We start from the raw sequence: 27,254 nt of genomic DNA, 5'->3' as shown, positions 1-27,254 counted from the left end.
GAAAGGAAAAGCCCTGGACATGATGGCAGGTGCTGTCCCCTTTTGTATTGCGTAGGAATTCCCCATGGACCCCCTTGCTTTCCAGCTAGCACCTACTTTTCTGTCATCTGCCCTGCACTTTGGTTTGTACTCAACAGTTGGTTCCTACCCTGAGCCTTTTAGTCTGGGTCTTTCTTCTCCCTGAATAACTCTCTCCACATGTGGCTTTTTCTCAACTCAGATGTTACCTGCTCAGAAGCCTTTCCTTACCTTATCCAAAAGAAATCATTCTCTGCCCTTCTCATACTCTGCCCCATTATCCTATCTAGTTTATTTTCCTCATTGTCTGATCACTACTAAAGTCATTATTCATTAGTCTGCTGGTTCGATGCCTGTTTTGCTGGAAAACACCTTTTCTTTTTGTCCTCTATCCTGAGTACTCAGAACAAGGTATGACCTGTAGGGGGCACTAAGTGAACACATGGGGGGGAAATAGATTGTATTCTAGAGGGAGACTCTTTGCTTTAAACAAATCATTTGTAAACTTAGGAACTTTATTAGGAACAAATGGTGCTGCAGCTCGCAACTGATCTCATTGAGAACTCTTGCTATACAATAAATGAGGGGCGGGGCTTTTATCTGGGAGCAATTCAGTATGTTCTATCTTGAATGCTCTGGCCTTTTGACTCTAAATCTGTACTGATTTCTGGTTGATTAGGGATGTGTAATAGCAGGTCCTTGTTTTTTGGTTTTTCTTTTCTTTTTTTTAATACATCTTTACCTGAGTGCATTTTTTTCCATTTCTTTTGAGAGAGAGAATGAGAGAGAGGGAAAGAGAAACATTGATTGATTGCCTTCTGGTTCACACCCCAAACTGGTATTAAACCCATAATTTTGGGTATGTGCTCTGATGGGAAATCAAACCCGGGACCTTTCGGTCTACAGGACAACACTCCACCAGCTGAGCCGTTCCAGCCAGGGCAGGAATCCTTGTTGAAGGATCCCCAAACTCTCTGTAGCCATGGACAGTTCACGGTGGTTCTGGAGCCAAAGCCAGGATCCTGAGTGTGACCAGGAGCTAGAGTTAGATCATGGCAGGAGGTGTATGCAGGTGCGTTTTCCTCTCCCTTTGAGGGAGGGGGAGAGGTAGAGGGGTTTGAGCCCTTCCGCTCCCCACACACTGAGGAGCCTTTGTCATTGTCAGTCTTAGAGTGACTTAGAAGAGGGAGAAAGGGAAGGACTGTTTGTTATCTCCCTTGCTGGAGACACTACATAGTTTTGTATGTGTGCACACTGTTGTTCACGTGTTTGCTTAAATCATTTTTATTTTTTTAAATATATTTTATGGATTATGTCATTACAGTTCTATTTCCCCCCTTCATTCCCCTCCACCCTGCACACCCCTCCCCCACCATTCCCCCCCTTTAGTTTATGACCACATGTCTCAAGTTCTTTAGATTCTATATATCCCCTCCTATTCTTGCCCTCCCCCCTATCTATTTTCTGCCTACCATCTATGCTACTTATTCTCCGTACCTTCTCCCCCTCCCACTCCCCTGTTGCTAACCCTCCATGTGATCTTCTTTTCTATGGTTCTGCTCCTGATCTAGCTGTCCTCTTAGTTTGCCTTTGTTTCAGGTGTGGTTGTTAATAACTGAGTTTGTGTCCTTTCACTGTTCATATTTTTTATCTTCTTTTTCTTAGGTCAGTCCCTTTAACACTTCATATAATAAAGGCTTGATGATGGTGAACTCCTTGAATTTGACCTTATCTGAGAAGCACCTTATCTGCCCTTTCATTCTAAATGAAAGCTTTGGTAAATAGAGCAATCCTGGATGTAGGTCCTTGCATTTCATGACTTGGAATACTTCTTTCCAGCCCCTTCTTGCCTGTAAGGTCTCTTTTGAGAAATCAGCTGACAGTCTGATGGGAACTCCTTTGTAGGTGACTGTCCCCTTCTCTCTTGCTGCTTCTAGGATTCTCTCTTTCATTTTAATCTTGGCTAATGTAATGATAATGTGCCTTGATGTGTTCCTTCTTGGGTCCAACTTCTCTGGGACTCTCTGAGCTTCCTGGATGTCCTGGAAGTCTATTGCCTTGGCCAGATTGGGGAAGTTCTCCTTTATTATTTGTTCAAATAAGTTTTCCATTTGTGGGTGTTCCTCTTCCCCTTCTGGTACCCCTATAATTCGGATGTTGGAACATTTAAGGATGTCCTGGAGGTTTCTGAGCCTCTCTTCATTTTTTTGAATTCTTGTTTCTTCGTATTTTCCTGTTTGGTCATTTTTTGTTCTTCCTTCTGGACCACTTCCTTGATTTGAGTCCCAGTTTCTTTTCTATTACTATTGGTTTCCTGTGTATTGCCATTAATTTCAATTAGTTTAGCCTTCATATGTTCCTCTAATTTGTGACCAAAATCAACCAGTTCTGTGAGCATCCTGATCACCAGTGTTTTGAACTGTGCATCTGAAAGTTTGGCTATTTCTTGGTCACTTAGAGTTATGAGCTCTGGGGCTTTTAAGTTCTTCTTGAGCCATAATGTTTTGCTCTGTTCACACCTGTTACCTATGAGGAGCAGAGCCTTAGGTGTTCACTAGGGCGGGGCCACCCAGGTTGCTGGGTTGTGACGCTGTATGTGAGGGCAGGGTCAGAGAGGGACAATGGCGGTCCCCTATGCTGCTTCCCACTGCTGGGGCCTGCGACGTCTGTCTCACTGCTCGTTCCTTCGCTGGTTTATCTGCGTGCGAATGTGTGACCACGATTAGCCAGCCCTCAGTGGGTCCACTGCCTTGTGCCCTCAGTGGGTCCACCCGCTGCTGCTTCACACCTGGGATCTACCCATGGCTGCCTGGGTGCCTGGGTCATGTGCTTGGGTCACACACCCGGGTCAGTCTGGTGGATCTTTCCTGCCCGACCCTGCTCCGCTGCTGGCTTCGCCCCTCTTACAGGTCTGGCTGAAAGGTTCATTGTTGTCGGACTTCCGTATAGTTCAATTTTCTGTGGTTTGGCTGCGTTTTGTTGCTAAAACTTTGTTGTTTTTAAACTTGGTTGTGTGAGTAGGTATAGTGTTTCCACCTATGCCTCCGTCTTGGCAGAAGTCCCATTTTATGTTTTTGGAATTTTTTTTAAACTTTTGGTTAGCACCTTTAGGTTTAGTTTTGGTACTCAGTGTTTTATATCCTTCTCCTTTTATCTTTTTTTCTTTTTTAGGCAAAAGATGCATAAATAATTGGCAAGCTTAACTATGGAAACCCCAAATTGGCCAGAAGAATTGGCAGGCATGTCAATGAGCTTTTCTTCATTTTCCTTTCCCTTTTAAAGCCTTTGTTTTAGGGAAAAGGAAATTGGTATGTTTGGAAAGTAGTTGTTAGCTTCTCAAGACTGGACTTGTTGGTCTAATTTGGTAAGGGCCCTGAGCATGTTAAATAAAATGAGTGAAAAGATAAAGCCAAAGCAGGCGTGTAGGGGAAAGCAAACAACTGTAAATTTTAACCCCAAAACTGTACCTAATATGCTGTTAGTGAAGAGGCTTGCAGCTTCCCAGCAGCTCCAGGTTTCCTGAAGATGGTGGTGCACTTTTGAGGTATTCCATCTCCTGCTCTTCCCACCCCACTCCCAGCCCCAGCTGGGTTCTCAATTTGGACACTTAGGCCAGATCAGCATGTGGAATATTGCAGTTCTTCCACCATTCCCTGTGACACTGAGTAGCACATAGTTTACTTTTCCTGAGGGCAACTGAGACAGGTCTCCAGTGTCTAGCTGATGTTTTAGGAATAATGTTCCTATACCAGTTGACTACTCAGGAAATAGGTAAGTGTAGATTTGTTTAGTTGTTTTTTCTTAGAGATAGCACAATTAGGTGAAAATTGGTGGCTACCTTCATACTCCCTTTATTAACTTCTTCTGTCTTCCTCCTGCTGCTCTTTACTCTAGGTTCCCACTGGACATTCTGCCTAACATGTCCTTATTGTAGGTGTCCTGTGTATTTGAATTAGATAGTAGTTTGGTGAGCATGGAATCCATATAAGGGGTGATTTAATGGAAAGATTTTAGTGGCCAGTACCCTGAAGTTAAGGTGTCCTGGCCTATCCATCTCTTTTTTTATTTTAGGTGTAGCCAGGAGGCAGGATGACTCATACCTAATAATGGGGGCACGTCCCATCCTGGGAGAAGTGGAAACAGCAATAAGTTCTTCACACTCTTTGGAGTCTCCCCTGATCATCTTTCTCATATGGTATTCTGTCTTCACGCCATCTCATAGTACCCTCATGGAGGTAAAAGTAGGGAGTCCGTGAAACCTCTTAGCTGTCCATGTAGCTTGTTGCTGAGGAGGGGTTCATTTTATCATGGCTGACCTGGACAGCCTGCATGTTCATGTTTGGTAAACTATACAGTTCCATCTGTGTACCACTTCACAAAAGGCTGAGGTTTAAGTGGGGTAGGGAGATGAACAACAGGGAATATTGTGGCCATTTGAAAGTCTCTAATGGAACCCAAAGAAAGGAGGGGAATTTGCATTCTAGTTGTGGGGGACACGTGGACCAGAGAGGAATAGGGCTTATCTGGGGAATGAAGGGTTCTCACAGAGGAATTGAGGCCCAACAATGATTTGTCTTCTGATCTCAGGATAGCATTACTACCTTGACCATGCTTTTAACTTCTAGATCTATTTTATATTATTCAAACAAAATATTTTTATTTAAACTTTTTGTTTTTAAAATAATTGTAGATTCACATGCAGCTGTTAAGAAATAACAGTAGCCCTGGCTGGTGTGGCTGAGTGGATTGAGAGACAACCTGTGAACCAAAGGTCACTGGTTCGATACCCAGTTAGGGCATGTTGCCTGGGTTGTGGGCCAGGTCCACAATTGGGGGCACACAAGAAGCAATCACACAGTGATGTTTCTCTCCCTCTCTTTCTTCCTCCCTTCTCTTATGTCTAAAAATAAATATATAAAATATTTAAAAGAAAAAAAGAAATACCGGTAAAAAAGAATGAAGTATTAAGAAATAATCTGAGGACTTCTGGTCAAGATGGCGGTGTAAGTAAACATACTTTGCCTCCTTGTACAACCACAGAATTACAACTAAACCTCAAAATAACACCCCGAACTGTCAGGAAATTGAGCTGGATGGAAGTCTGACACAAGGATTTAAAGAAGCTACATTCATCCAGACAGGTAGGAATGGCTGAGACACAGAGACAGGTGGAGGGAGAGGCAAGGAGACACGATGTGGTGCAGTGGTGAAACAGGTGGTCCCACATTCATGTGTGTTGGATAAAAATCGGAAGGAATACTTTGAGAGTGAGTGATCCCAGCCCCAGGCCAGACTGCACAGCCTAGGGTTCCAGCGCTAAGAAGATAAATCCCCATAACTTCTGGCTGTAAAAACCAGTGGGAGTTGGGAGGGCAAAGGAAACTGCTGGCTTTTCAGGAGACTCTGCTTAAAGGGCCTACATGGTCTTAGAACATACGCAAACCCACTCACTCTTGAGATTCAGCACCAAGGCAACAGCTGGATGGGTTCCAGTCATATATGGGGAGTGAGTGAAGTGACGGGGAACAGAGTGAGTACCAGGCAAACCTTCAGAAGCTAGGCAGCAGCACTGTCCCCTCTTGAGTCCTTGTCTAACACAAAGCCACAAAGCATTGAAGTGGGTTGCCCTGCTCTGGCAATTACCTGAGGCTCCATACCACACAATTTACAGGTGTTTTTTCTACAATAGGCAACACTACTAAGACAGGGAGTCAAAGCAGCTCTACCTAATACACAGAAACACAGAGTGGCTGCCAAACTGAGGAGACAAAGAAATATGACCCAAATGAAAGAACAAAACCCAAGAAAATAGAACTATAAACAAAATGGAGATAACCAACCCATCAGATGCAGAGTTCAAAACCTGGTGGTCAGGATGCTCAAAGAACTCATTGAGTACAGCAACAACCTAAAGGAAGAAATGATAGTTACATTAAGTGAAATAAAGAAAAATCTACAGGGAACAAACATTGAAGGGAAGGAAGCATTCACAGCAACAATTTGGAACATGAAGAAGAAATAAGCATTCGACCAGAACAACAAGAAGCAAAAATTCAAAAAACTGAGGATAGTGTAAGAAGCTTCTGAGGGATCTCCAAATGTACCAACATCAGAATCCTGGGGATGCCAGAAGGAGAAAAGGAAGAGCAAGGAATTGAAAACTTATATGAAGAAATAATAAAAAGCCCTGGCTGGTGTGGTTCAGTGGATTGAGTACCAGACAGCAAGGCAAAGGTCACCAGTTTGATTCCTGGTCAGGGCACATGCCTGGGTTACAGGCCAGGTCCCTGGTGGGGGTCGTGTGAGGGGCAACCACACATGGATGTTTCCCTCCTTCTCTTACTCTCTCCCTTCTCTTCTCTCTAAAAATAAATAAATAAAATATTTTTTAAAAAGAAAGAGAAAAATTAATAAAACTTCCTTAACTTGATGAAGGAAATAGGCATACAAATCCAGGAAGCATAGAGTCCCAAACAAGTTGGACCCAAAGAGGACCATACCAAGGCACATCATAATTAAAATGCCAAAGTTTAAAGATAGAGAGTCATATTTATTTATTTGTTTATTTATTTTGGAGAGAGAAACGCAGGGGAGAGAAACATCAGTGTGTGAGAGAAGGTTGCCGCTTACACACCCCCAGTCAAAAACCTGTCCTGCACCCCAGCCATGTGTCCTGACCAGGAATCAAACCAGCAGTCTTTAGGTTCACAGGCCAGTCCTCAGTCCGCTGAGCTACACCAGCCAGGGCAAGAGAGAATCAAAAGCAGCAAGAGAAAAGCAGAGTACCTACAAAGGAGTGCCCATATGACTATCAACTGATTTGTCAAAAGAAACTTTGTAGGCAACAAGGGACTAGCAAGAAGTATTGGAAGTGATGAAAAGCAAGGACCTACACGCTAGATTACTCTATTTCGCAAAGCTATCATTTAGAATTGTAGGACAGATAAAAGTGCTTCCCAGACAGTGTAAAACTCAAGGAGTTCATCATCATCAAGCCATTATTACATGAAATGTTGAAGGGAGTTACTTAAGAAAAAGAGGATCAAAACAATGAATATTAAAATGGCAACAAATCACAACTATCAGCAACTGAATCTTAAAAAAACAAAACAACAACAAAAAACCTAAGCAAACTACCAGAACAGGAACAGAATCATAGATATGGAGATCATTGGGAGGGTTATCAGTGTGTGTGTGGGGGAAACAGGGGGGGGAAAGGTGCATGGATTAAGAAGCATAATTATTAGTTACAAAATAGACAGGAGGAGGTTAAGAATAGTATAGGAAATGGAGAACCCAAAGAACTTACGTGTACACCCATGGACATGAACTAAGGAAGTGGGGATTGCTGGAGGGAAGAGGGGTATCAGGCGGAAGGGGGCAAAGGGGGGAAATTGGGACAGCTGTAATAGCATAATTGATAAAATATATTTTTTAAATTATTTTTTTATTGATTATGCTGTTACAGTTGTTCTATTCCCCCTTTATTCCCCTCCACCCTACCCCCCATCCCCACCATCACCCCCCCCTTTAGTTTATGACCATGTGTCTCAAGTCCTTTAGATTCTATATTTCCCATGCTATTCTTGCCCCCCCATCTATTTTCTATCTACTGTCTATGCTACTTATTTTCTGTACCTTCTCCCCCTTCTCCTCCTCCCACTCCCCTGTTGCTAACCCTCCTTGAGATCTTCATTTCTATGTTTCCACTCCTGATCTAGCTGTCCTTTTAGTTTGCTTTCGTTTTAGGTGTGGTTGTTAATAACTGTGAGTTTGTTGTCCTTTCACTGTTCATGTTTCTTTAACTTCTTTTTCTTAGATAAGTCCCTTTAACGTTTCATATAATAAGGGCTTGGTGATGATGAACTACTCCTTGAATTTGATCTTATCTGAGAAGCACCTTATCTGTCCTTCCATTTTAAATGAAAGTGTTGCTGGATAGAGCAATCTTGGTTGTAGGTCTTTAGATTTCATGACTTGGAATACCTCTTTCCAGCCCCTTCTTGCCTGTAAGGTCTCTTTTGAGAAATCTGCTGACAGTCTGATGGGGACTCCTTTGTAGGTGACTGTCCCCTTATCTCTTGCTGCTTCTAGGATTCTCTCCTTCATTTTAATCTTGGCTAATGTAATTACGATGTGCCTTGGTGTGTTCCTTCTTGGGTCCAACTTCTTTGGTACTCTCTGAGCTTCCTGGATTTCCTGGAAGTCTATTTCCTTTGCCAGATTGGGGAAATTCTCCTTTATTATTTGTTCAAATAAGTTTTCCACTGGTGGCTGTGCCTTTCCCCCTTCTGGTACCCCTATAATTCGGATGTTGGAGCGTTTAAAGATGTCCTGGAGGTTCCTAAGACTCTCCTCATTTCTTTGAATTCTTGCTTCTTGACTCTTTTCTGTTTGGCCATTATTTGCTTTCTTCTGGTCCACTCCATTGATTTGAGTCCCAGTTTCCTTTTCATTGCTATTGGTGTCCTGTGCAATTCCATTCATTTCAGTTAGTTTCGCCTTCATATATTTGTCTAATTTGTCGGTATAATCAACCAGTTCTGTGAGGATCCTGATCACCAATTTTTTAAACTGTGCGTTTGTGAGTTTTGCTATTTCTTCATCACTTAGATTTATTTCTGGGGCTCTGAGATCCTCCTGCGCCATTCTTGGTCTGTTCGGGCCCTTTAAGTGTGAGAAGCGGCGGCTTGGACTCCCAGGTCGCTGGGTTGTGACGCTGTATGTGGGGGCGTGGCCCGAGCGGGGAAATGGCGACCCCCTCTGCCGCTTCTCACAGCTGGGTGCGAAGGAGCAGTGCCTTAGGTGGTTTACCTGGGCCGGGCCACTCAGAGTCGCTAGGTTATGACGCTGTATGTGGAGGTGGGGTCAGAGCAGGGAAATGGCGGCGCCCTCCACTGCCGCTTGCTGTGGGGACCTGCTGGCCCGGTCCAACCGCCCACTCCCTCGCCTGTCCACCCTCGCACAAATGCGCGACCTCAGTCAACACGCAGCCCCGGGCCCGGCTGTCTCCCCCAAGGTCGCTCGCCTGGTTGCTCGCTGGGTCGCTCACCAGGTCTGACCCTGCGCCTGGATTCCGCGGGCCCGAGTGTGTCTGGCCGAGTCCTCCCGTGCAATCCCGCTCCGCCAGCCGCTGGTTTCGCCCCTTACCGGTCAGGCTGAAGAATTTGTTGTTAACGGACTTCCGAAAAGTTCAATTTTCCGTGTTCTGGCTGTGTTTTCTGTTGCTAATATTTAGTTTTCTCTAATCTTGGTTGTGGGAGAAGGCACGGCACATCCACCTATGCCTCCATCTTGGCGGAAGTCTCGATAAAATATATTTTAAAAAATAAATTAAAATTTTGGGTAGTGAAATGTCAAAAAAATAAATTGATAATCTCGTGTACTCTTTACTGTTTCCCCAGTGGTAATGTCTTGATGTAGTATCTTTTTTAAAATAGTTATCCTGTCTCTGATGCAGTAATGTTACTAGTTTAATAGAGAGTTTCTTTCAGAGAGTCTCTATTCATATATTAAAAATTACATATGATTTTCTTGGCCGGGTGGCTCAGTTGGTTGGAGCATTGTCCCATACACCAAAAGGTTGCATGTTCAAGCTCCAGTTGGGGCACGTACAGGAGGCATCCAATTGATGTTTCTCTGTCTCTCTCTCCCTCTCCCCCCACCCACCTACCCCCTTACTCACTCCCTCCCTTGCTCTTTCTGTAAAATCAGTAAACATTCTTGGGTGAGGATTTTTTTTTAAGAATTACATAGAAGCCTTCTTTTTCTTACACACAGTAGCACAAAGTATACTTTTTGGGGGATCTTGCTTTTTAAATTTAACAGTGTATCTTGAGGATCTATCTTCATTAGTACATAAAGAGCTTCCTTTTATAATTGCTTAAGATTCCCTTGTGTGGATAAACTATAATTTATTAAGCTAGTCTCCTAACTGATGGACTGTTTCCAATCTTTTGCCATTACATACTATGGTGAATTTGCTTTACATATATAATTTCTCACACGTGTAATTATTTTCCTGTGATATATTCCTAGAAGTTAGGTAGCTGGATCAAAGACCACATAACAATTTAATATTGACAGTTAACTGTCAAATTGTTCTTTACAGAGATTGTATCAGTTTATATTCTCACCAGCAATATAAGTGAATGTCTTTTTCCCTGACACCTTTATTAGCACTGTGTTTTTACCAAGTTTTGTCTGTGGCAGCTTGGCAAATGAAAGATGGTGTCTTGGTAGTTTTAATATGCTGTTCCCACATAGGGAATGCAATAGCTCATCTTTTCATATGTTTCAGAACTCTGTTCATTTCCTTCACCGCTTACCTATTGGATTGTTGGTCTTTTATTGATTTGTAGGAGCTCTTCATGTATGATGGAACCTACCTCCTTGCTTTATAAATTGTTAATGTGTTTTTTCCCCCAAAATACTTACTTTGTTTCTGGTGGGTTTTATAATAATTGTGTTAAAGTTTTTTTATATCTATACTTTATACAGATGAAGCAATCATTTGTGGGTTCTAAGGTCTGTTAGAGTTAAGAAAGTCTTTGTTTACTGTGCAATTATAGAAAGAAAAATTAGCCAGTTTCTTTAAGTGCTTTAATGGTTTCCTTCCTTCCTTCCCTCCTTTACCTTTAACTGTTTTCTGAATCTGGAGTTTATTTGCATGTGTGATGTATGGATTCAGTTCTTATATAGAGAGTCATGAAAGGTCTTTTGTTGTTAATTTTCATTTATTTATTTTTGAATTCTTACCCAAGGATATGTTTTTGTATTGACTTTAGAGAGAGAGGAAAGAGGAGATCAGAGAGAAAGAGGGAGAGAGAACTCTCATGAAGGTGAAAGTGAAACACAGATGGTTTGCCTCCTATACATGCCCTTACCAGGAATCAAACCCACTACTTTTTGTACAGGATGACATTCCAACCAACTGAACCACCTGGCCGGGAGGGTTATATAGTTCTTGAGTGCCTTCTCAAGAATGGTGTGTGTCTCATACCTCTTTGATTACCTATAACTCCTCTGGTGCTTTATGCACAATAGGTGCTTAATGTGGAGGAGGAGGAGCATGGTGCTGCCAGAAACAGCAGCAGCAGCAAGGCAACCCTAGGCCGAGTGTTGTTATCTCTAATTATCTACAGAATTATTACCTCTAATCCACACAGAATTAGCATAACCCCCATTTTATAGATACGGAAACTGACTTAGAGGCCAGGTAATTTGCCCAAGTTCCTACCATTAGTGTCTGAACCAAAGATAAATAGAGTTTGGTCTTAAAACAATCAAACTTCAAAGCCTGTGTGTTTTCTCTTTATCTGGTGACCTGGGTAGAGGACTCTGCTTCTTGTAATTAATCATGCGTGGAAATGGGATTGTGGGAGGTAAAATCAAAGGGACTGCCAAGATGTTGGAAACTGAGGATCCTGAAACACAAAGAAATAACAAAAATACTGCACTAATTCACGAAGAGAGTCTCTAGACTCAAATGACATATAGAAAGCAGAATTCTTAACTTGGGGGGGGGAATCCTATTGATAACCTTGTTTAAGAGAAATTTAAGTATGCTCAGAAAACCATATTTACACATAGATGTTACAGAAATTATTTATCAAAGATGACAGTGGTAGATCATTCTCTAAAAATTTTCCTCAGGATACCTAAATAGAAATTAGGTACAAAACTGTATTATATAGAGACTTGAATATCATCTTAAATGAAGTTAGGCATCTTATATCTGATCCTGAAGAATTAAACATAGGTGTATGTTGGCTTAGCTGTTCCCCAAAGGCTATATATAAATAGTATTTTAAATTTGAAGTTTTTTTCCCACTGGTGTATAATTTTAGTTCATGTAAATTCATGAATTAGCTTTACTTTGTAGTTGGTTACTTATTAACATTAAGCATGCTTATCTTTCAAAACTACATATTTTCCTCAAAGTAATTCATTTATCATTGAACTTACTAAATTTAAATGCTGACTGCTGGCACACAAGAACGTGATTTTCCATTTTTACTATTCTGACAAGAGAGCACAAATTAAAACCATTGAGAAGTAGGGTATGACTGTCACCTGTGGAATTCTGAATTCAGAGTGAATTTCATTCTCTGCTGATTTTTTCAATATCAAGATAAGTGTCACAAATAGTACCTTTCCTCAGAGAGTTTCTAGAATTAAAATAACAGGCACAAACTTAATAAAATAGTAGGTTGTGGTGCTGTAGAATCAGGAAGCTTACTTACTGCAGTAATTACTGTGTGACCTCTGAAAATCCAAACCTCTTCCATTTAATTTCTTATATATAATGCTTTTTTTTTTCTTAAGACACAGATCTAGAAAGGTATTCAAAAAGTATTTTCCTTGATGGGCTACATTATGACAACACCTTTCTCACCTTGCCTGCCTCTTTGTCAGTGTGGTATGCGTCATGCCCGTTGGTCAGAGTAGAGCCAAATGAATTACTGTTTGAATTATTTTCTGTTCAAAAATAATTTAATAATTATTTTTTGTTCAGTAATTTAAACTTAGATTTAAGAAGTGCTTTTAAAGATTATTATACATTATTCACCCCCCTTTCTTATGTGTGCAAGTGTAACCTTGAGAGAGAAAATGGCTCGGTCAGTGAGAGAGAAGGATCCAGAGAATAAGGGTAATGCCTCCCAGTTTAGGGCAAACACTACCCAACCACCTTGCCTTGTGTTGGTGGGCAATAGACCTCACAGAATCTTCCATACATCTCCACTGGGAGTGCACACACAGGGATCCGAACCTCAGCCCAAGGCTTCCAAAGCAGCCTCTTCAAAGATGAGGCCTTGGTGTGGTTAAACAAGTCCAAAGCACTTGGGGCCTTTTGCCTAGCCACTGAGTCACTCCTGGATGCTGCACTTGGATATGTCATGCTTTAGTTGCTTTAAAATCGCCTTTTAATGGAGTTTCAGCTCACTGTAATTTTGGTTGAATTGCTAACAGTTGTATTGATTTCAAATGTCAGATGTTATTTTTATTTATTCTTTTAATAATTGTGTCATACCATGCATGGAAGCAGGTGTGAAAGGGGAGAAGCTACATAAAAAAGAAAGCAGCCCCAGTATCTACTGTTAATAAGCTGTCAGTTCTTCTAAATAAGATGTGCCTCACAACTGTGGATTCTGATTGATAAGCGTTTTCTTTTCTGCTGTAGAACAATATTTTATCACTATTTTGTAGTGATTTCCAAAGCTCTGGCTTAGACTCCTATACCTCATTTCTTTTCACTTTCTGTGCTGTTGTATGCTTAAGGAAGAGTGCTTCTCTGGCTTTGTGGGTTTGTCTGGCCCATAAGGTTTAAGCGTAGTTTTTAATGGCTCAAGGGTATTAATATTAGAGTGTGTGGTATAGTCCTCCTGCTGATGCCTGTTTGGATATTTATAAAACTACTCTTAATTTAATTTCAGGCTGTCTTTAGGAGCCTGGCATACTGATTGTAGTGTATGGGAATACACTTTGAGGAGAAAGATGGGAAATGGTGTAAACAAAGACCAGATTTTAGGAGTCCTTTGAGTTTTCTGGAGCTTAGTGTAGGCAAGCAAAACCACAAGAATGATTGAAAAAATAGATTCAGTTCACGGCTACAGCACAAACATGTTGTATAGGTGTTTCCAATTGAACAAAACTTAATGAGAAAATCCAGTGAAGATGCCCATAGCTTATGGGGATCCCTAGAGTATAAGACCAAATGAAATGGAAAGGTAAAAGTCTAAAAATTGAGACATTTGACTTAGTAAGCTTTCTTTTACAGGAGGCTTTTGAAAATGAAACTGGACACTGTAGGAACATTATCTATGCAGAAGCTCCAATTTGAAGATTTGCCATCTTAGGGAAGAGTGTGCACACCCTGGGTGAAATTTCAACTGATAAAGAGATCTCACTTGTACTGGTGTATCAGTCAGGGGGCTCTGGCAGGAAAACAGAGGTCATTCTAGGTATTCCATGTAGGAAAGTTTTTTTTTCCTCTTTTCCTTTTTGTTTTTATTTTAGCCCCTTATTGAGGTACAATAAACTGTATATATCTGAAATGTTCAGTAGACACTAAATTTTAAAAAGATGATGACTGTATCCTTGTCCCCCAAAGTGTCTTTATACCCTTTGGTCAGCTCTCCTTCCCACCTTCCCCAGCCCCCAGGTAACCACTGACCTGCTGTACATCTCTATAGATTACTTTGGGGTTTTTCTAGAATGTTATATAAATGGAACATAGAGTGCTTTTGTATGGCTTCTTTCACTCAGCGTAATTATTTTGAACCTTATGCATGTTGTGTATATCAGTAGTTCATTCTCTGATTGCTAAGTACTGTGTCATTGTATGCTGTACCACAATTTATCTGTTCACCTACTGGTGCACATTTGAGTAGTTTGCAGCTTTTAGCTATTATAAATAAGCTGCTATGAACATTTAGAAGTCTTTACATTGTACATATTCTTTCTTTTCTCTAGGGTAAATATTTAGGCTTAGAATGGATGGATCATATGGCAGGTGTATGTTTAACTTTAAGAAACTGGATTGAGTTTTGACTGTTCTTTATATAATATATCTGGACACAAATTTTTTTATCATGTAAGTGACTTGCAAATATTTTCTCCCAGGTCTACAGCTCTTTTCATTCTTGTAACAATATCTTTTGAAGACATTCTTAATTTTGATTGGTCAAATTTGTCAGTTTCTTTTATGGATTGCACTTTGTCGGTATTGTATCTAAGATATAAATGTTTAACCCAAGGTCATAAGGATTTTCTCCTAGAAGAAAACATGTTACCTTTCCCGTTTTTGTCTAGTTTCAAGTTTTACATTTAGATCCGTGATCCATTTTGAGTTAATCTTTTTTATATAGTACAAGGTACTGATTGAGTTTTTTTGGTTTTGTTGTTTTATGTGGCTATACAAGTGTTCCTTCCAACACTTGTTGAAAAGACTATCCTTTCTCCACTGAATTGCCTTTGCACCTTTTAAAAACTATTTTATTTATTTTTTTAAGAGGGGAAAGAGAGAGAGAGAAACATCGATATGCCAGAGAAATATTCATTGATTGCATCTTGCATGTCCCCAACTGGAGGACCTGGCAGGCCATCCAGGCATGTGCCCTTACTGGGAATTGAACCTGTGACCTTTCAGTTTACAGGCCAGTGCTCAGTCCACTGAGCCACACTAGGCAGGGCTTTTTGTATCTTTTTGGAAAATCATGTGTTGACCTCTTTCTGGAATGTATTCTATCCCATTGAACTTTTTGTCTGTCTTGGTGCCAATAACAGACTGTCTTAATTACTATATCTGTAGTAAGTCTGGGTGTCAGATTGTATAAGCCTCACAATTTTGTTCTTTTTAAAAAGTTGTTGGCTATTCTAGATCCTTATGAATCTTATTTATTTATTTATTTATTTATTTATTTATTTATTTATTTATTTTTAAGCCACTGAAGTGAAAACCATGTATTTCTCAACAGTAGGGAACCAGACTACAGCTACAATTTTTCTTTTCTTTTTAAGTCTCTGCCATCCTCTTCCCCCAACTCAGGTCAAAGTTTATAGCAACATAACACAAAGTCCTCTCTGTCAGCCAATGTTCTCTACTTTGGGGTCAGAGTTCACAGGTCAGGTTCAGTCAGTCTGGAGAATCATAAGCAGGTGCTTACTGTCCTCCAGCCACAGGGCTCTGGCTTCTTCCTCTAGATAAGCACCCAGCTCATCCACATAGGCAAGTCTTGTCAGAGATGCAGGTGCATGAGTACCTTTAGCTACAGTCATGCTGTAGATCTGAGTTGCTAAGGAGCATTTATGAGAAGTGGCGTCTTAAGATTTCATTGGTTATCTCCACACTGCCATCCAACTTGTGTTGCTTCATCAAGGTGTACTCGCCCCCTTCCTGGGGGTCCAGGTACTTACCCACCCGCAGTTCCCACCAGCAGTCAGGGGATCTTTTGAATTGTGGCTAGGACACAGATGTTTTTGTGCCCACAGAAAGGCAGGCGAACCATGGCAAAGGTTCTGCCCTGGTTGAACGTTTCTGTTATTTGGGAAGGCAAGTATCTGGTGGAAGCCATGAGCACCTTCCTGAAGTACCTGATCCAGGTGGTAGGCTCCTTCTGAGGTTTTTCCTTCACAGTCTTGAGTTTGAAAATGTGCACAATCTCAGTGTTGCTGGGGGCAGAGAGGAACAAACATGCCATCCATGCTGAAGGCCAGGGAGCAGATGCTCACATACCTCTTAGCTCCTCTCTAGAATTCAGAGTTTCTATCCTTCTGGAATGGAAAATACTCTAATCACAAAAGCCAGCATGGCTAAAGAACTGTCGTGAGCTGGGATCGTGTCGGCAGTTCTCAAATTAATAGTGTCGAAGACCTGCACTTCTTCAGTGGTGGTGCTACCAGGGTATGCCAGGTAGCATCTGTCATTGTTGGTGGACAGTACACACAGGACTGCTGGGCTTGGGGGGGGGGGCGGTCTCCCTGATGGTGTGCAGTACCTTGATGCCCCAGATGTTGTCTATATAGATAGACTCTTCCAGCACACTCTGAGCCTCTCCCTGTTCAACTTCACAGCCAGTATTGTGTTGGAGTGGCTGTAGTTACAGATCTTCATTGCCTTCTTAAAGCAGCAAACTTAGATTCCTAGGAGCTTTGAGGCTAACGATAGCCACCAGGCTGCTTGAGAACAATCTTTCTAAGATGCTTGTGTCTTCAGTCAGTGTCAGTTCATAGATGTGTTGCAGCTTATCCACAGAACAAAGGGCGAAAAATTTGTAACTGGGCTTACTACCAACAGCTAAGGACCAGGGATGAGCAAGATGAGAGACAAGTTGTTCTTTATGCCTTTTCCTCTGGTGTCATGTCCTGGCGGAAGTTAGTGAAGAGTAGCTGGTTGTTGCCAACCTCTCTGCTCTGACTGGCCAGGTTCATGGTGGGTGCACGGTGGGCAGGTGGGCCAGGCTATAGGTTTATGCACAGAACAGGGATTGTGTGTGCTCGGGGTCGGCACTGGGCCCTGCTCTCCACTTGTGTCTCAACAGCTTGCTGCCCCAGGAATCAGTTGCTACCCCATCCTGTCCCTGCTCTTGTTTATGCTACGGAGCCTGGATCCTTTTGAATTTTAAAAAGAGCTTGGCAAGTTTTACTGAAAAAGTCCTGTTGGGATTTTGATAGAGATTGTTTTGAATCTATAAATCAGTTTTGGGAGAATTGACATTTTAACAATATTGAGTCTTCCAATCTATAAATAAAGTATATCTCTAAACCTAGTTAAGTTTTTAAATTTTTCTCTCAGCAACATTTTAGTTTTTCTTGTGTGGGGATTACACATTTTTTGTCAGATTTATCCCTAAGTTATTTCATAATTTTGATGCTACTGTAAATAAAATTTTTAAAGATTTCCATTTCTGATTGTCACTGGTACACAGAACTGGTTTTGTGTGTGATCTTGTGTCTTGCCACCTTGACAAAGTCACATACTAATTCTGTTTGGTTTTTTGTAGGATTTGTTGTATTTTCCAAGAAGGAAAGATTTTAATGTAGGGAATTAAGGGCTCACACAACCATTCCAAAGTCTGAGGGGTGGAAATTCAAGGAAGTCACTATTATAGTTGATGAATTAGAGTGTCAGGTTCTCAGAAAAGCAATGATCTCAGCTACCTGCATCAGCAGTATGGCTTTATCTCATCTGGAAGTTACTATAAGAGTGGGAAGTCTTCTCTCCTACCGATGCCTATGTTATTTGCTTGCAACTGTTTTCAAAGGTTATTGACTTTCTTCTGCCTCCCAAATATCAAGTTGGTCCCTCTTGCTGGCAACCTCTAACTTAGAACAAATGGAAAATGGGATTCTGGAAAATGTAGTTCCAAGCCATTCCCTTCAATGCAGGGAAGACTGTAGGAGGTCATGATCACAGAGAACATTAATGGGGACATATGTAACATCCTGCACTTGGCTGTGGAGAACTAACTTCACGGTACTGTGAAAAATACTGAAGTTGGATTGTCATAATTTAATAAGATGTGACTTCCAAAAATGCAGATTTGCTCTTTGACCATATCATCAGTGACATATTGTCCAGTAATTGGATGAGTGCAGACAAACTGGAACTTGTTTAGGGGATTGTGACCCCACTGGTGAGGGGGTAGAAAACCAGGTCACATGTGGAATGTTTGGGAATTGAGAGTGCCTTGGGGATGCACAGTGTATTACTACAAATATTTAGAAGACTTTTTCTTTGTGGTCTGAAAAGGAAAACTTAGGACCAGGGGGTGGAAGCTGTAAGGAGACAGTTCCAAGGCTATGAGCTATATAAAAAGCTTCCTACACAGCTGCTCTACAATTGTGTAGAATGTCAGGAGCTTCCTTTGTTAGAGATTGCTGGGCTGCCTGGCAAAAGTATGTAATATACAAGAATTATGGTTTCAAATTAGATATTCCTTAGACACCATTGTTACCTGAACTACTTTTTAGGGAACAATTTCCCCAAATTATTGGTTATAGCTTTTGCCACATGGAATTTCTGAAAGTGAAAATAAGTTCTTTTATATATATTATCTTACTTTATTTGGCTTGAGTAATTCCCAATAAGCTTATTCCTTGCATGCGCCTCAAAATATGGAAAGTGGCAAAGAGTCAGAGGCTGTGTGTGCGAAAGTCTTACTGACCTAGTTCATTGAGTCTGCAGCTCTCTTCTTTTACATGCTTGCCATCTCTGACATCTGCCTGCAGTTGATGGCAAGCTTTAACTATTAATGCTTTACATTTGCTGTCATCTAGATCTTTTTTTTTCTTTAGCATGCACAGATTTGGTCCTAACTATTTTTTACTCAGTTTTAACTTCACTGTTTTAATATCATAAACTGTAAGTACAAAACATTGTACAAACATACTTTTTACTATATGGAGATGGAATTATACATTTGTGTTTCAACCAGAATCTCTGTCACCCATTACTAACCACTGTACCAATCGCTTTCCATGGGGATTTTCTGTTATTCCTATAAGGTTTTATAATGAATAAAAAAAAACAACCTCACAAGTCTTTTCAACTGTTGCTGATTTTTACTTATCTTTTTTTGTTTGTTTAAGTATTTTTTATTGATTACACTATTAAAGTTTTCCCAATTTCCCCCCTTTATTTTCCCTCCACCACACCCCCCCCAACACTCCAGCATTCCTCAACCCAACCCTCCAGCATTCCTTACCCCCAGTTCATATCCATGGGTTGTACATATAAGTTCTTTGAGTCCTCTGCTTCCTCCACCACTTTTATCTTTCCCTGTCTATTTTATGCCTACTAATCTGCTTCTTCCCTGTACCTTCCCCCCTATTCCTCCCTTCCTCCTCCCCGCTGAACACCCTCTGTGTGATGTCCATTTCTCTGATTCTGTTCCTGTTCTGGTTGTTTGCTTAATTTTTGTTGTTTTTCTTTTCTTCTAGGTTCATTGGTTAATAGTTATGAGTTTGTTGTCATTTTATTTAGATAAGTCCCTTTAACATTTCATATAATAAGGGCTTGCTGATGATGAACTCCTTTAACTTGACCTTGTATGGGAAGCACTTTGTCTGCCCTTCCATTCTAAATGATAGCTTTGCTGGATAGAGCAATCTTGGATGTAGGTCTTTGGATTTCATGGCTTGGAATACTTCTTTCCAGCCCCTTCTTGCCTGTAAGGTTTCTTTTGAGAAATCAGCTGATAGCCTTATGGGAACTCCTTTGTGGATAACTGTCTCCTTTTCTCTTGCTGCCTTTAGGATTCTCTTTGTCTTTAATCCTGGGTAACTTAATGATGATGTGCCTTGGTGTGTTCCTCTTTGGGTCCAACTTCTTTGGGACTCCCTGGGCTTCCTGGACTTCCTGAAAGTCTATTTCCTTTGCCAGATTGGGGAAGTTTTTCTTCATTATTTGTTCAACTAAGTTTTCAGTTTCTTGCTGTTGCTCTTCTCCTTCTGGCACCCCTGTAATTCGGATATTGGCATGTTTCAGGTTGTCCCAGAGATTCCTCAGCCTCTCTTCATTTTTTTTGGATTCTTTTTTCTTTGTTCTGATCCAGGTGGATGTTTATTTCTTTTGTTCCAAATCAATCGTTGCTTTGAATCCTGGTTTCCATTTTGTCACTGTTGGTTCCCTGAATATTTTGCTTTATTTCATTTTGGGTATCTTTCATTTTTCAACCAAGCTCAGTTCTGTGAGCATTTTGATTACCAGGATTTTAAATTCTCCATCAGATGGGTTGGCAGTCTCCTCATCACTTAGTTCTGAGGTTTTGCTTTGTTCTTTCATTTGGGCCATATTTCTTTGTCTTGGTGAACCTGGTAAGTTGTAAGGGGTGGGGCCTTAAGTATTCACCCAGGCAGGGCAACCCTCTTTGCTGCGCTGCCTGTGGAGGAGCTGCCAGAGAGGGAAAAATGCAGCTTGCCTGCTCGTCTTTGGTGCACTTTCCAATAGACTCTCAAGTCAGACTAGCAGTATCTCCCAGAAAGGCAACCCAAGCCATAGCCCACAGTCAGCTCTGAGTTTCAGTTTTCCCCTTAAGTCAGCCCCTCCCCTGCAGCTCTGCTGAGCTTAGCAGTCAGCTCTGCCCTTCAGCCACCTCCCCATGGTTTTTCTGAGTCGGCCTGCCTTACCAGTCTGGTTGTTCTGGTTGATTTTTTCTTTAATTCCTTGGTTGTTGGAATTCTGTGCAGTTTGATTTTTCTGTTGCTTCTGGTTGTTTACTGATTTTAGATTGGCTGTTATCCTCCTTTTGGTTGTGTGAGGAAGGGTTTCTACCTACACCTCCATCTTGGTGGGAACTCATATTTTTACTTATCTTAATATTCCTGTTCAGCTTCTTTGGAGAACTACTAAGAAATACATAATCACCTCAGCCAAGAGTTTTGAGTAGGTAATTTTGTTATTTCATTTTGGTTGAAATATTTCTTATGTCGGCACTGCAAAAACAACGTGTACTTATAGGAAATAAGAAAAAATGTCTTAATAGCCTTCTTAAAGTTTAGGAAGGCAAATGACAATTTCCTGAAAAGCACGGAATATTATAATAAATAGTCATTGGCTAAGCAGTATCATGAAACTCCCTGTACATAAGACAAGTAGTAACAGAGGATCATAAAGTCCCACATATACCAAAGAAAAGCAAGTTGGCAAATTTTCACACTGACTTTTTTCTACCTTTGAACTGGTTTAACCATATCAAGTAAGAGTAATGTCAGCTAATATAAAGAAAAGGTAAATGTGCTGAAGTGTCCAGAATTCAGCCTCCATAGCATACATCAGTTTTCAGCCATTTCAACTAAGACTTTTCTCATGACAAATCCCCCCAAAAAATGATGATGATGATGATGATGATGATGATGAAAGTTACCTTTACTTTGTTGGAAATGCAAAAAAAATTAAAAAATACTGCTAATTTAATAAAATATTTGAAACTAATTTTGTTTTTATAAATAAATTAAATTAAAACTTTAAAAAAGGATAAAACAAAATTTGTTTCAAGTTTAAAACTTTTTAAAGTTTTAATTATAATTCATACTGTTAAAAATTATTCAAAGTTTTATCAACCTTTAAAGATAAACTTTATTTAAATGAACATGTTTGGAAAACTATACCACTTTATTTTTATTGCCAGCATTATGCTTTTGTTCTTGATAGAATCATCTTTGTTTCTTCTTTTTACATCCTAGTTATAAGCCATGGCCATATTGACTTCTGTGGTAGTAAATTGATCTTGAAGAAAATCAAGGTCTTTCTCAAGAGAATCAAGATTCTTTATGGCAGTCAGTAAATTCTTTTCCAACAGTGTGTGAGCTTAATCAGTATCATATTCAAGTATGATATTAGCCTCCAACCACAGACACACTTTATCAGGAGGAGGAACTGAAGCTTTGCAGTACGGTGGTCTGCCAGTAAAAATCTGGTCTCCGGTGAATTGGTGGACTCTTTCTTCTGCATGTGTTTTAGAATTTCTGAAATTTGCTAGTTTCAGGAATCTGACCTTTCAGCCTTTTTTCTTTTGAGCAAGTCTGAGTTCCATAAACTTATACTTTTGGTACTGGTCATCCAGTTTCTTTAGTACTGTACCTGCAGTCTCATTCCCAGGCTGTTTCAGGAAGGAGTCTACGTAAGTGGACCCACTGCCCATTCTCTACAGCCACTTCTAAGCCATAGTTAGTTACCTTTAGTGGCCACCATCTTGAGGAATAGCTTGTCCGAGCTATTCTTAGTGTTATCATTTCAGTGGAATTCCATGCATATTTGTACTACTTTAGTTATTTAATTGCCTTTCAATATACATACCCTCATAAAGATTGCACTGTAATTTGGCACTGAAACACAGATGGTAATAACAAGGCACAAGCTTGATTTTAATGAAGTTATTTATCTTTGGATAATCGACTACAATTCCATATCTTCTTGGAAAGAAACAACCAAGTGCATTATACCTGTGTAATTTAAGGTTAAGTCCAGAGATCAGTAGAAATGGAGAGCTTATTAGAAATGGAGAGTTGTAGGTCCCCACCCATACCAACTAAGTTAAGAATCTACATTTTAACAAGATTCCCATTGAAGTTTGAAAAGCATTGCTTTATACAAATTCATATAGGACAGCCCATATATAGAAAGAGCTATGTTAAATTTTCTTCCTGTGAGCCACACAGTGTTAGAATGATTTTTATGCTTTGGTGCTGTTTGGTCTTATCTACTAATTTAATATCATGTGCAAATTACATTAGCATCCCATTAAATTCCCTCATTCAGATCCAGCAAATGAAAAACTGTTCAGAACAACTCCAATACACTTATTTAGAGGTCCCTACTATATAATTTCCTCTGCCTGAATGGATATATTCCAATGTGTTATCTTTTTCTTGATATATTTTAATTAAAAACAGTCTAAATGTATACTTCGCATTACTTAACTCTTTTTGTTATATTCCTTTTGTTAATTTTCCTCACCCCAAATATGTGTGTGCTATCATTAATAATTGATTATGATTGTTAATGATTTTGTGTCTAGTTATTTTCTTACTGTTTTATAAATTGCCAAATTACCGATTGCCTTTTAAGGAAATAAATGTCTATAAAAGGCACATATATAAGATGTGCTTTGAAAACCTTATATAAATATGTGTTGGACAGAGTTCTTAAGTATGCACACAGTAGCTTTCACTGCAACTTGTCCCAGGGTTCTATTCAGTGGTAATGCTATCTCATAGATCCTTGGGAACCACACCATGAAACCAGGGGCCCCTCAGAGCCTTTTCCTCTTCTATACATTCAGGAAACCACCATTAACAGGTTTTGGCTCTAAGTCCACATCATCTCATCATCTCTGTCATGCTCCCTGAGAGGATGGATGGCCTGTACCCTGTCAGTTTCCTGTTAAAGTCACACATGAGCACAACGTATTGGTAAAGCATAAAGCACATTTCAACCTCTAGTTGTAAGGGAGTCAGGAAATAGACCAGAAGGGAGTTGACTGAGCTGGTGCATGTGTCCTGCAAAAGTCAAATAATAGCTCCTGTTACTGTTATATCACTGAAATTTACAATTAAAGAACTACATTGTGAACTGTGGTGTAATAGAGCGTTTTCAATACCCCTGTGGTATCGTATTTATCATATAATGTACTTAAGGAAACTTGATTGATAAACTGTAATGATTTGAACATGTTAAGGTAAAGTGCAGATTCTAGCATATTTTTGGAGATGCATTTCTGTGAATATCAGGACCTAAGTGATTTGTAAATTCTTTTGGACTCTTACATGACTTTCACAAACAGCTATTTAAAAAATGTTTAAAGGAAGTCCTTGAAAAAAATTTTAAACAGATGACTAAAACATGAATCAATGTTGGGGGCTTTTTTAAAAATTAAATTTTTAAAAATATATTTTATTGATTATGCCATTACAGTTGTCCCATTTCCCCCCTTCATTCCCCTCCACCCTGCGCACCCCGTCCCACCCACACTCCCCCCCTTTAGTTCATGTCCATGTGTCTTAAGTTCTTTAGCTTCTACCTTTCCCACAGTACTCTTGCCCTCCCCCTGTCTATTTTCTCCCCACCTTCTATGCTACTTATTCTCTATACTTTCTCCCCACTTCTCCTCCTCCCACTCCCCTATTGCTAACCCTTCATGTGATCTCCATTTCTGTGGTTCCACTCCTGATCTAGCTGTCTGCTTAGTTTGCTTTCGTTTTAGGTGTGGTTGTTAATAACTGTGAGTTTGCTATCCTTTCACTGTTCATATTTTTTATCTTCTTTTTCTTATATTAGTCTCTTTAACGTTTCATATAATAAAGGCTTGATGATGGTGAACTCCTTGAACTTGACCTTATCTGGGAAGTACTTTATCTGCCCTTCTATTCTAAATGAAAGCTTTGCTGGATGGAGCATTCTTGGATGTAGGTCCTTGCATTTCATGACTTGGAATACTTCTTTCCAGCCCCTTCTTGCCCGTAAGGTCTCTTTTGAGAAATCAGCTGACAGTCTGATGGGAACTCCTTTGTAGGTGACTGTCCCCTTATCTCTTGCTGCTTCTAGAATTCTCTCCTTCATTTTAATCTTGGCTAATGTAATTAGGATGTGCCTCGGTGTGTTCCTCCTTGGGTCCACCTTCTTTGGGACTCTCTGAGCTTCCTGGATTTCCTGGAAGTCTATTTCCTTTGCCAGATTTGGGAAGTTCTCCTTTATTATTTGTTCAAATAAGTTTTCCACTTATTGCTCTTCCTCTTCTCCTTCTGGTACCCCTGTAATTCAGCTGTTGGAACATTTAAAGATGTCCTGGAGGTTCCTAAGCCTCCTCATTATTTTTAATTCTTGTTTCTTCATTGTTTTCTGTTTGGTTGTTTCTTATTCCTTCTGGTCCACTCCATTGATTCGAGTCCCAGTTTTCTTTCCATTACTATTGGTTCCCTGTGCATTTTCCTTTATTTCACTTAGTGTAGCCTTGATTTGTTCCTCTAATTTGCGACTAAAATCAACCAGTTCTGTGAGCATCCTGATCACCAGTGTTTTGAACTGTGCATCTGATAGGCTGGCCATTTCTTGGCCACTTAAAAGTATTGGCTCTGAGGCTTTCTTTGATTTGTTATTCCATTTGAGCCATAATTTTTTGGTCTGGTCGCACCTGTTTATGTACGAGGGGCAGAGCCGTAGGTGTTCACTAGGGCAGGGCAACCCAGTTCCTGGGTTGTGACACTGTATATGGAGGCAGGGTCAGAGAGGGAATAATGATGCTTGCTCTCTCTCAAATTTCGGTCCCCTCTTCTGCTCCCCACAAGCAAATTGGGCCCTTCTTGGGTGCCACCCTTTTGGTGCTGTTTCCCAGGTGTGTGGGCTTGTGTACATTCTAGGACCCTGCGGGTCTCTCCAGTGAACTCTCCTGTGAGGCTGGGAGCCACTCCCAGCACCTCAACCCCCACAAGTTTTTTCAATCAGTGCTTCTAGGGTTTATTTCCTATTGCTAGGGCCCTGGGTTGCATAGTCTATCCCACTGCTTGTTTTTTGCGTGTTTTATCTGCGCACGAATGTGTGTCCACGTTGCAGTCAGCCAACCACCTTGTGCGTCTCACTGGGTTTGCTTGTTTCCTCCCCACGCCTGGGTCTGCCAACCACCGCCTTTTCCTGCTGCGACCCCTCTCTGCTGGCCGCTAACTCAGCCCCTCTTACCGGTCTGGGTGAATGGTTTGTTGTTGTCGGACTTCCATAGAGTTCAATTTTCTGTCTGTTCTGGTTGTGTTTTTGTTTCTAAATCTTTGTTCTTAAATTCGGTTGTTTGTGGAGGTACATTGTTTCACCTACACCTCCGTCTTGGCCAGAAGTCTAAAAATTAAAATTCTTAATGAGATAATTACAGATTCACATGTACTTGTAAGAAGTAACATAGAGATACCATGTGTCCTTTATCCAGTTTCCACCAATGGTTTCTTATTTAAGGACTGTAGTATAATACAGTAACCCAGATAAGTCAGTACAACTCACTGATCTTATTTACACTTCCTCAATTTTGCTTGTACTTATGTGTGTATGTGTGTTTAATTATGTGGTTTTATCACATGTAGGTTCATGTACCTGCCACCACTATCAAGATACAGAATAGTTCCTTTGCCTCAGATCAATAGTGTTGCCCCTTTTTATAACCACACTTGTCTCACTCCATCTCACTCCCTGGCAACCCTACTTGTCATTTCAGAATGTCATATAAGTGGGATTATACAGTATGTAATCTTTGGGATTAGCTTTTTCACTTACCATAATCTTCAGTTGTTGCTGTATCAACAGTTCTTTTAGAGTGTTGGTTTACATCTGGCGTGTTTCACATGTTGGGTGGATCGGTTGTGCCTGTATAGGTCTGTCTCCCTCAATTATGTGGAGTTGGTTATAAACTTGGACTAGAGGCACCACCACATTTAGTGACCACAGAGCACAAGGGTAGGTTTTGATGCTGTGATAACCAGTTATCCACATCTTAAAAGAAAAATTCTCTTTATATCTGAAGATGTTTTCCTGTCAAGATGAGCCCTGGTTGTTCAGCTGAGTTGAGACTCTTACAATCTTTTCAGTCCAGTCAGCATATTGGTGATTAGCACTTTCAAGTAAGAAATTGTCAGCCCTGCCTCTACTGATGTTTGAGGCCTGATGGGCTTTGACAACTGAATTCAAGAACTGTTGTTCGTGGTTCTAGTTTGTGGAAGGAAGTTGATCTCCAACCTGGGTTATCACAAGCCATGAATTCACATATCAAAGTTCTGGTAAGTTCAGAACACCAAAGGCACTGCAAGTGCTGTCTTCAGAGTAAGAACAGAGGTTCCTGCCCTGAAACTGTTGTAAGGCGAAATACAGCCACTAAAAAAGTTAAACTAAGAACCAGGAAGGCAAATAGTTGTAAGGGAGTGTTTACAACTATTTTAAGGGAATGTTTCTTACATGCAATTGTAAGAAAACTGCATGTTTTCTGTTGCTGAATTCTCGGTCTCTAGCACAGTGCTTGGCTTTAAGTAGGCACTGGAATAACGAAGGGAGGGAAGGAGAAGGCAGGCTTTTAAGAAATACCGATGCACAGTTCTTTAGTAGAAGTGAGCATTATTACAGAGTAATAGTGAAGGATGTGCGGGGGTGTTTGCCATGAAGGGAGGTGATGGAAAGACGGGAGTGTGCCACCTTCCCCCTCCAGAAAAAAAATTCACACCACGCGCTTTCCGTCCAGGAGCCTTATATTTGCTATTTCTCT

The 27,254-nt window shown here is 40.5% G+C and overlaps 1 protein-coding gene and 2 pseudogenes across 4 annotated transcripts in view; 1 reads left to right on the top strand and 2 right to left on the bottom strand.

The window, feature by feature from the left end:
• Positions 1-27,254, top strand: part of TNRC6B (trinucleotide repeat containing adaptor 6B) — a 243,209-nt gene that overhangs the window by 146,564 nt on the left and 69,391 nt on the right. The window lies entirely within an intron of this gene.
• Positions 15,652-16,950, bottom strand: LOC119060560 (WD repeat domain phosphoinositide-interacting protein 2-like; annotated as a pseudogene).
• Positions 21,603-22,163, bottom strand: LOC119060413 (prefoldin subunit 3-like; annotated as a pseudogene).

This window comes from Artibeus jamaicensis, unplaced genomic scaffold (genome assembly GCF_021234435.1).
Source record: "Artibeus jamaicensis isolate MK-2021 breed Jamaican fruit bat unplaced genomic scaffold, CSHL_Jam_final contig_233, whole genome shotgun sequence".
NCBI lineage: Eukaryota > Metazoa > Chordata > Mammalia > Chiroptera > Phyllostomidae > Artibeus > Artibeus jamaicensis.
This window is presented reverse-complemented; position numbering and strand designations above follow the sequence as displayed.